Below are 10,133 nucleotides of genomic sequence, written 5' to 3'. Positions count from 1 at the left end.
TTTATAGGGTGGTATTAGTTCCTCTCTTGATTGTATCCCTCCTTTAATGCAATTTAGGATTGAATTGGCTTTTTTGGCTGCTGCTGCACACTCTTGACTCATATTTAATTGGTTGTCCACTAAGACTCCAGGATTCCTCTCACAGTTACTGCTATTAAGACTGGTTTCACCCAGTCTATATGTGTACTTTCGGTTTTTCTTACCCAAGTGTCAGACTTTTACTTTTCTCTGCTTTGAATTTCATTTTGTTGGATCTCTCTTAGCTTGTTGGAGTCAGCTCTTTTAAAGACTCAACTCTTAGCCTGCTGGAGCATTGCTTGGACCAGAAGACCTCCAAGGTCCCTTCCAACCCTCTTGGACTGTTCCTGTTGGTTGAGTTCCCTGTGCTTGATGAAGTATGTTTGGGGGGCTCCCCAGAGGCTTAGAGCCAGAGGGGCTGAATGGGACATTTGCCAGTTTCTTTATGGGCTGAGAGTTGGGTCTGGTGTGGTGTGGATGTGCTGGTCTGACCGGTGGGAGAGGCCATCTATGGGGTGGTATGGGGTGTCTGCATGAGGGTGTGGGGGAGCAAAAGTGCAGGTAGATGTTAGTCATGGCCTCCTCCTCCTCTTGCTTTCCCCTGAGAGGCTCTGGAGCAGCAGGAGCTTCTGCCTCCTCTGAGACCCTCCACCCAGCCCTGTCCTCCCGTTCTGCCCCCCTGCTCCCTCAGCCTTGTGGCCTCTGGGGGTCTTTGCTCCCCCTCGGCCTCTCCTGGAGACCCCTGGGCTCCCCTCCAGCTTCTGGCTGCTCTCCTCTCTCCTCCTCTCCTGTGGGCTGTTCGGCCCCCGACTGCTCAGCCTATTCGGCTGCTCAGTTCTGGCTCCCAGATCCGGCTCTGGCCAGACTCACCTGGCACACGAGGTAGCAAGTCCCCCACCCCACCTCCCTCCCTCCCTCCCCCAATCCTCCACCCTCTCCTGGACAGACAGTTGGACGTGATGCTCTTTCTATGGAGATATTTTAAACCAATAACCAATAGGCATCCTGGCCATTCCGAGGCTGCTTATCTCCAGTGGCTGCTTAAGGAGGAACAGACTGTGGTTACAGCAAAGGTGGTTAGATTCTCCGCAGCAGCTCTGGGGATTCATGGGAAACACGGAATAATCCACCATAGCTATTTCACACAACTTAAGCAGCAACCCTTTTGCATTACTCCTCCTTTGCATTTAATGACTGTGGGCCTCACAGTTTAAGGAGTGATATTATAATATTGTTAGGCCATGTGTAACTGACATTGGATGCCAAATTGTGGTTTTAATTTAGAGTTTATCTGTTTATTATTTTATTCTAGGATTTTTAACTGGATATTCCTTGAGTGTTTTTATTTGTTCTGGTCTCTGGTCTTTGATGTAATAAACTTGATTTGATGCAATTCGATTTACCAAGAAGGGGACTAAAAAGACATATGATAGAGTTGACTGTTCCCCGTGTAGTGAATACTTTCCTCAGATAAAGGAACAATTCTTGTGTCTTAAAGAAATGCACCATCACTTTGAGGTTGCAGTGATCACATCTAAAAAAATAGGACAGAACCAACCTTTAATTGCTGGACAGGGGCCTGTTCATTCATTGCTCTTAAGTCTCTGTTAGTGGTTGATAATGAATTGGAACAGCCTGCCCAAATCTGATGGCCTCCAGAGGTGAATGAATGCCTGGTCCTGATTCATGCTTGGCAACAAGTCCACCTTCCTCCGAGAAAGACCCAGATGTGTTTGCCAACACTGGTGCTGCTCCGTTTGTAGACCGGAGACCGAACCTTTGATGTTGTGTCTGCTGCTGCAGCCCCGGGAGACCTAAAATAACAGCGGAGCTCAACATTAGTGAGCAGGTCCTTGGACTTTCACCTGGACCGGTAGCTCCCAGGAACTGCCCAGGTCCCTCTCCTCTTGAAGGGCATCTCAGCTCTCCGGATCTTGATGGAGGGAGCACAGAAATGGCCTCTCTGCCTTTTGATCTCCAACCTGGGAAGCAGAAATTTGTGGGCCTGATTCCTCAAGGAAATCCTGCTCTTACTTGCAGCTTCTGAACAGTAACTTCAAGATGTCAACTGGGCTTTGGCTGTTATAACTATGGGTCTCCTTTCCTGAAACTCTTGCAAAAACCTTGATATCTTGCATATAACTTGGTGTTTTTTTGTGTCTTGTGGCACAATGGTCTTTATTCTACCTATCTGAAATTGCCAAGCTGAGGAAAGCCATCCCAGTGAGAGATTAAGACGCCTCCTGGATCCCCTCCTGGAGATGGACTCCTTGTCCTCCCCACCCCTGGAGTTCTTTCCCCTCCCCCACTTCCTGACTCCCTCCTCAGTTCCAGGAAAGAGGAAGAATCCCCTGCAATGAGTCATCCTGAGTGGCGGCCTCCCACTTGTGTGTCTTCTCCTGCCTCTGTTGCTCTGGAGAAGCCCCTCAGAAGAACCCTCCAACCCTCCGCAAAAGGCCAAGAATGAAGACGTGGCTCAAGAGTTCTTAGCCTCCATCTTGAAATAGAGCCAGCTAACCAGCCCTGCCCCAAAGGAAGGAAGGGAGGGAGGGAGGGAGGGGTCCATGAGGTGTGGGCGATGGGGAGGTCCTTCCCTGATGATCTGCCAGCTTCTCAGCTCAGGGTCCAGCCAGGTGGGCGCAGGGCCAATGGCTCACCCGTCACTGACCCCCATGCCAGTTCCTGCTGCCCACATCAGGCAGGAAAGAGACACAAGGAAGGGACAATTTGACCAAAGGCGTTTCATCCTCCTAAAGAATCCCATCCCACCTTCTCTTCATTGATGGATGAGACTGACGTGGACTCCCCTCTCATGCACAACATCCCTGGGTGGCTCAGTGCAGAAGAATAAAATATACAACAACCCAACAAAATGACCCCCACGTCTTCCCTGGCTATGGAGGGCGGCTCCCCTCTTCTCATCCAGCCCCACCCTCACCCCAGCCTCTTCCTAGGGTAGAAACCCTCATCTGTGAAATAAAGGACGTGTGTGTGTGTGTGTGTGTGTGTGTGTGTGTGTGTGTGTCCAGCTGCTTCCAGTCCCAGAGGAGGAATCGGGGGTTCTAAATTGGGGGAGGAAGCTTTGATTTCGGACTTTGGAGGTGGGAAGGACAAGAATCAGTGGAAGCACCAATGGGAATTCTCCCTGCTTGAGCGTCATCAGTCTCCGGGCAGAGTCCTTTGTGGCTTCACCTGGAGGAGAAGGGAGTTCATAGCAGAGAGAGAAGCGGAGAAATGTGTGTGTGTGTATGTGGGGGGGGGGATCTGTTCGGTATTTTGGGGGGGGGGAAGCAGCTCAAGGGGGTTCATGGCAGCCCTAGACGGGACCCTCCACTTTCTTTGCTCCCTTCAGGAGTCTCAGCCGGGGATTCCCGCTTCCCCCCTTCTTATCCCCCCCCCATTGACATCCCCAACAGCGGTTCTTGAACCCAAAACCGAGCTCTTATTTGCGGTGGGTCCGAAACCCCCACAGACCCTCCGGCAGCCCCTTTGCCAGGAAGGGAGCGAAAGGCAGGAGCTTCCGGGAGGGGCAGGGAGGGACCCCCGGGGGTTGGGGGAGGGGCACTTCCAATCATAAAGTGTGTGTGTGTGTGAAGGCGCCCAAGGACTCCCCAGGCAGCCCTCTCAGAGACCCCCAAGGCCTCGCTGGCTGTGGGGCTGCGCCTCCCCTTCAGCCATCCACTGCGGCCCCACTCCACGCCGGATCGGGGGAGGGAGGGCAAAAGGAAGCCCACCCTCCCCTCCAGGGCTGGCATGAGCCCCCCTTGAGCTGCGGCCCCCAAGACTGAAAATATCCCCCTCCCCCTTCCTCCGCTCCTCTCTCTGCGCCCAACTCTCCCCTCCATCAGGTGAAGTCAAGGGAGACTCTGCCCGGAGACCGATGACGCCGCAGAAGGGAGAAATCTCATTGGTCCTTACGCTTTTCTGGGCACGTCCTAGGCAGAAATCCTCATCTGTGAAATGAAACGTGTACGTGTGTATGTGTGTGTGTGTGTGCGTGTCCTGGCCAGATGCTTCCAGCCCCAGAGGAGGGATCGGGGGTCTGAACTGGGGGGGAGGAAGCGTCGATCTCGGACTTTGGAGGTGGGAAGGGCCAGAACCAGCGGCTGCACCAATGAGAATTCTCCCTGCTTCAGCGTCATCGGTCTCCGGGCAGAGTCCTTTCTGGCTTCACCCGAACCCCTCCCCCTTTCTTCACCCCCTCCCTCCCCCTTTCTCCGCTTCTCTCTCTGCGCCGAAGTCTCTTCCATCAGGTGACGTCAAGGGAGACTCTGCCCGGAGACCGATGACGCCGAATAAGGGAGAATTCTCATTGGTCCTTACGCTTTTCTGGGCACGTCCTAGGCAGAAATCTTCATCGGTGAAATGAAACGTGTACGTGTGTATGTGTGTGTGTGTGCGTGTCCTGGCCAGATGCTTCCAGCCCCAGAGGAGGGATCGGGGTTCTGAACTGGGGGGAGGAAGCGTCGATCTCGGACTTTGGAGGTGGGAAGGGCCAGAACCAGCGGCTGCACCAATGGAAATTCTCCCTGCTTGAGCGTCATCGGTCTCCTAGCAGAGTCCTTTGTGGCTTCACCTGAACCCCTCCCCCTTTCTTCCCCCCCTCCCTCCGATTCCGCCTGTGGGGCTGCGGGGCCCGTAGAACTTCTGGCTCCTTTCCTTCCCTTCCCTTCCCTTCCCTTCCCTTTCCTTTCTCTTCCTTTCCTTTCCTTTCCTTTCCTTTCTCTTCCTTTCCTTTCCTTTCCTTTCCTTTCTCTTCCTTTCCTTTCCTTTCCTTTCCTTTCCTTCCCTTCCTTTCCTTTCCTTTCCTTTCCTTTCCTTTCCCTTCCCTTCCTTTCCTTTCTCTTTTCCTCTCCTCTCCTCTCCTCTCCTCTCCTCTCCTTTCTTTCCTTTCTGTCCTTCTTCTATCTTCCTTTCCTTTCCTTTCCTTTCCTTTCTTTTCCTCTCCTCTCCTCTCCTCTCCTTTCTTTCCTTTCTGTCCTTCTTCTATCTTCCTTTCCTTTCCTTTCCTTTCCTTTCCTTTCCTTTCCTTTCCTTTCCTTTCCTTTCCCTTCCCTTCCCTTCCCTTCCCTTCCCTTCCTTTCCTTTCCTTTCCTTTCCTTTCCTTTCCCTTCCCTTCCTTTCCTTTCTCTTTTCCTCTCCTCTCCTCTCCTCTCCTTTCTTTCCTTTCTGTCCTTCTTCTATCTTCCTTTCCTTTCCTTTCCTTTCCTTTCTTTTCCTCTCCTCTCCTCTCCTCTCCTTTCTTTCCTTTCTGTCCTTCTTCTATCTTCCTTTCCTTTCCTTTCCTTTCCTTTCCTTTCCTTTCCTTTCCTTTCCTTTCCTTTCCCTTCCCTTCCCTTCCCTTCCCTTCCTTTCCTTTCCTTTTCTTTCCTTTCCTTTCCCTTCCCTTCCTTTCCTTTCTCTTTTCCTCTCCTCTCCTCTCCTCTCCTCTCCTCTCCTCTCCTCTCCTTTCTTTCCTTTCTGTCCTTCTTCTATCTTCCTTTCCTTTCCTTTCCTTTCCTTTCCTTTCCTTTCCTTTCCTTTCCTTTCCTTTCCTTCCTTTCCTTTCCTTTCCCTTCCCTTCCCTTCCTTTCCTTTCCTTTCCTTTCCCTTCCTTTCCTTTCCTTTCCTTTCCTTTCCCTTCCCTTCCCTTCCCTTCCTTTCCTTTCCTTTCCTTTCTTTCCTTTCCTTTCTGTCCTTCTTCTCTCTTCCTTTCCTTTCCTTTCCTTTCGGTCCTTCTTCTCTCTTCTTTTCCTTTCCTTTCCTTTCCTTTTCCTTCCCTTCCCTTCCCTTCCCTTCCCTTCCCTTCCCTTCCCTTCCCTTCCTTTCCTTTCCTTTCCTTTCTGCCCTTCTTCTACCTTCCTTTCCTTTCCTTTCCTTTCCTTTCCTTTCCTTTCCTTTCCTTTCCTTTCCTTCTTCTATCTGCCTTTCCTTTCCTTTCTTTTATTTCCTTTCCCATTCTGTCCTTCTTCTCTCTTCTTTTCCTTTCCTTTCCTTTCCTTTCCTTTCCTTTCCTTTCCTTTCCTTTCCTTTCCTTTCCTTTCCTTTCCTTTCCTTTCCTTTCCTTTCCTTTCCTTCTTCTATCTGCCTTTCCCTTTCCCTTGCCCCTGCCCTTTTCCCCTTTTCTTTTAAGAGCGCTTCTTGTTCCACAGCTGGAATATGCAAATTTCCCTTGCAGAAAAACTGGCAAAATGTCTTCCTGACCCACAGAAAGGGGGGGGGTCCCTAAAGCTTTGGAATTAAGGTGGGAACAGTCACATTTCTGTTTGTCTTTTAAGCAGTCTTTCCTGATGATTGCCAGTTTTATCAATTAAGTTGTCATCCCCACTCCCTCCCTCCCCTCCCCTCCGTTCCTTTCCCCTCCCTTCCTCTCCCTCCCCTCCCCTCCTCTCCCCCTCCCTTCCCTTCCTCTCCCTCCCCCTCCCCTTCCCCTCCCCTTCCATCCCCTCCCCTCCCTTCCCTCTCCTCTCCTCTCTTCCCCTCTCTCCCCTCCCCTCCCTTCCCTTCCTTCTCCTCTCCGCTCCTCCCCTCCCCTCCCCTCCCCTCCCCTTCCCTTCTGGGAACCGTTTTCAAGGGATTGGTGCTTTTTGTGGGATATATGAGAAAAGGATCTTTCCATCTAGAGATGCCTTGGGGATGTAAATACAGGCAGTCCTCAATTTACGATGGTTCATTTAGAGACTGTTCGAAGGTTCAACAGTACTGAAAAAGGGACTTATGGCCGTTTTTCACACTTTATGACCCTTGCAGTATCCCCAGGGTCACCTGATTAACATTCAGAGTCTCAGGTTTCGATGTCATCTCAAATAAATTGCACTCCCAGACAATTAATCTTTGCTGAGATATTCCATTTATTGAGTACGACAGATCTGGCCCCGACTCATCGTAAATAAATAAATAAATAAATAATACATATTTACAAAAACAGAACTGCTGCGGCCATCCAGAGAGAAACCCCCAAAGTTCCTTGGAGACCCTGGAAAGTGACCTTGTTCCTCTTTGGGGTCCTTGCTTGGCTTGGCCTCTGCGTTGAAGGGGTTGCAAGCGTCACCAGAAGCACCAGCTGAAGATGAGGAGGCGGCTTCAATCACGGTGGAACCTCCATACTGGAATCCATCACTTCCCACATCACCATCATTGATGAAAGACGATGCCAGACGTTCAGCCCTGGTCAACAATGGGATGGTTGGCATCTCAGCCGTGGCCGCTCCTTGTCCTGGGGCAAAAGAAGCACAGATTGAATATTTTAATAATAATGAAATAGAAAGGAAGAAAGAAAACAATTCAAAAAACTGAGCCACCAAATTAAGATTAAAGGCTCCTAGTTTTCTTTCCTGTTGGCTTCCACAGTCCAAAAACTCCCACCCAAAACCCCAAAACCCCAAAGCAAGAAATGCAAAACAAAAGGCATTAAATAACAACAACAATAATAACAGAATATCTTTCAAAGAGAAAAATAAAGAAAAACTGAAAACCAAATGAGTTCAAACTAATTGAGACGAGGTGGAGCAGTGGTTAGAGTGCAGGACTGCAGCTACTTCAGCTGACTGCTAGTTCAGCAGATCAGCGGATCAAATCAAGGTTGACTCAGCCTTCCATCCTTCCGAGGGGGGTAAAATGAGGACCCAGATTGTTGGGGGCAATATGCTATTTAGTATACTGCCTATGGTGTAAGCCGCCCAGAGTCCTTGGAGAGTGGGCGGCATAGAAATATGAATAATAATAATAAAATAAAAAAATAAACACTTACCAACCATCACATTGTTGAGCAAGGTAGAACGTCTGACATCCTCCTTCGTTCATCAATGATGGTGATGTTGGGGTTGATGGGTTCCGGTATGTCCGGTTCCACCGTGATGATGGCGGCCTCCACATCTTCACTTCGTTCCTCTGGTGACACTTGCAGACACCTTTTCCTGGGGATTGGAGAAGAAAAAAAGAATAAAATATCACTGACTGGTCCATTCTTTTCTTAACAAGGATAATAAACCTATTCTTAATGGGGGCCTCATTAGTGGAGATTTTCAAGGAAAAGTTTGGGGGTTGGACTAGAAGACCTCCAAGGCCCCTTCCAGCCCTGAGGGACTCTATCCTTTCTCCTGTTAGTTCCACCAACACTCTGCCTTTCAGATGGGGATGGGCAACCAGAGTTTGACAGGCGTCCCCCAAGGTCTCTGCCACCTGATGTGGTTGCAAAGGGGGAAAGTCAAAACGTAACCCAGACTTGGGGTGCTTAAAAGCAGAGTGCCAGTCTCTGCCAAAGCTTCTTTCCACGAAGGCTTCTGGGGCTACCGGAGCATTTTTAGGAAACACAGGCTGGGTGAGGGCATCTCAGGGCTTTCTCCAGAAGTGAGGCTTCCTGCTGAAAAAGGCAAAGGGCCAAAGGTGGAGGAGAAGTCATTGTGGGCAAGGAAAGATGAACTGGGACCTCTGTGGCTGTTGAATTTAATTTTAAATGTCTAGTAGGTGACCAGTGACCTGCTGGATCCCCTTTTCAGATCTGCTTCCTTCCCAGGATCTCCCTCAGCTCCTTCAATGAGGTTGGGGGGGGGGCTCCTGCTGTGTTGCTTCCCCTCAAACGCTGGGCAGACCCTCAGAGGGAGCCCTGATGGATGACCCCATGTAGCCCAGTCCACAATCAGCCCAGGAGAGGTTTCAGGACCTTTTGTGTGACGTCACAATCTTGCATCCAGCTGTGGAGAGATGTGGGGGGGGTGTCCCCTCAGAGACCCCCCCCCCAGGAACTGTGGGTCTTTCAAGATGGAGAGTCAGAAGCTGGAAGAGACATCCGGAGAGTCCCAGACAAAGTCTGTGGAGGGAAAAGGAAAAACTGGAGTGAAAGACCTTGGAAAGAGGAGCTGAATGACTTGGGGAGGGGGGAAGAGAAGGAGAGGAAAGGAGGGAGAAAAAGGAGGAAGGAGGGAAGAGAAAATACAGGGAAGGGAGGCTTAACTGCCTTTATGTCCTTGAACTGGGAAGACTGCAGGAGTTTCTTGCAGGCACTGGAGATAATCTTTGGATCTCTCTGTCCAAGGTCAAAGGGATCAAGTGGATCACTCAGCTCCCTCACAACCCACCATCTCCCCTCCCTCTCCTCTCTATCCTGGGTCCTCTAGTTCTAGCCCATTTCTTTTCTTTTATAGAACCGACCGGCTTCCCTCAGTTTCCCTTTGAGATTGATTTTGAGGTGGGAGGTTTGGGGCAGCTGGGAAGGAGAGATGCTGTCCGGTAGAAGAATTGGAGGGAAGGTCAGATTTCAAAATCTTTTTGGTCCAGAGCTGGAAAATCTCTTTCCCTGAAAGTGCCCAACAGATGGGAAGAGGTCCAGGGGTGGGGGAGGGGGCATTCTTTAAGGGGGGCATCTGTGGCCCCTGCAGAGCTCCCCATTCCCTCCAATAGACCCCAACACCCTCTGTGGCCCTTTGGAATTTCCTCCCCCAGAACCCAGATTGGCCCCTGAAGTAACAATTGCGCAAGACCATCCTTAGTTCAGGGGGCTGAATGAGAGATTTTGATTTCTTCTGCACACTGAGGAGATTTCAGAAGTTTAGAGTTCCTTCTGAACTAACCTGCTTGTCTTTCACTTCTACTTGAAATTGGGGTGAGGGAGAAGAGAGAACCCCAAGATCGTTGAAATAAGCATCAGCTCCTCTTCATAGTTTCCCAGGCAATAACCAGGGTCCCCATGCAGCTGTCCCAGTTGAGGTGCCCTGGAAACAGTCAGGAGGTCCTGAGTCCAGACTGGGATGGAAGCCCCGAAGTTGCCTTTGACCTGGGAGCCTCTGGATGGAGCTTGGCGCTGGGTCCTCTGGAAATTGGCCGCCCTCTTTGCGTCTCTCGGTTGTCGTCCTTAAGCAGATCCTGGCAGTTTTGGGGAGATTGGGGGGTCATCTTGCTTGAGATGGATGCTTTTTAGGCTGTGCCTTTATGGTTTTGTTTAATCTGCTTGACTGAATAATAAACCTTAAAGTCTGTTTCTTTCCTGGTGTGGTTATTGTGTGGGAATCCCAAAGACACATAGCCTGGACTCCTGGTCCCTGCCTTGACCCTCAGCAATCCAGCACTGCTCAAGCCGGAGATGCCAAAGGATTCCAGAGAAAGGCTTGTCCAATCTCTTCTTGAAAACCTCCCTCAAT

General features: G+C 50.4%; 1 long non-coding RNA gene across 1 annotated transcript; it reads right to left on the bottom strand.

The window, feature by feature from the left end:
* Nucleotides 1-6,828: 6,828 nt before the first annotated feature.
* LOC148113232 (uncharacterized) lies at nt 6,829-9,153 on the bottom strand. The gene is made up of 2 exons (XR_015728541.1): nt 7,748-9,153; nt 6,829-7,213 (listed from the first exon to the last, which is right to left on the bottom strand). It is a non-coding gene; the product is annotated as an uncharacterized LOC148113232 (long non-coding RNA).
* Between the last annotated feature and the right edge of the window lie 980 nt (nt 9,154-10,133).

Source organism: Pantherophis guttatus, chromosome 6 (assembly GCF_059756535.1).
Source record: "Pantherophis guttatus breed Tessera chromosome 6, ASM5975653v1, whole genome shotgun sequence".
Taxonomy (NCBI): Eukaryota; Metazoa; Chordata; class Lepidosauria; order Squamata; family Colubridae; genus Pantherophis; species Pantherophis guttatus.
Note: the sequence above shows the minus strand (reverse complement) of the source record. Positions and strands in the feature narration are given on the sequence as shown.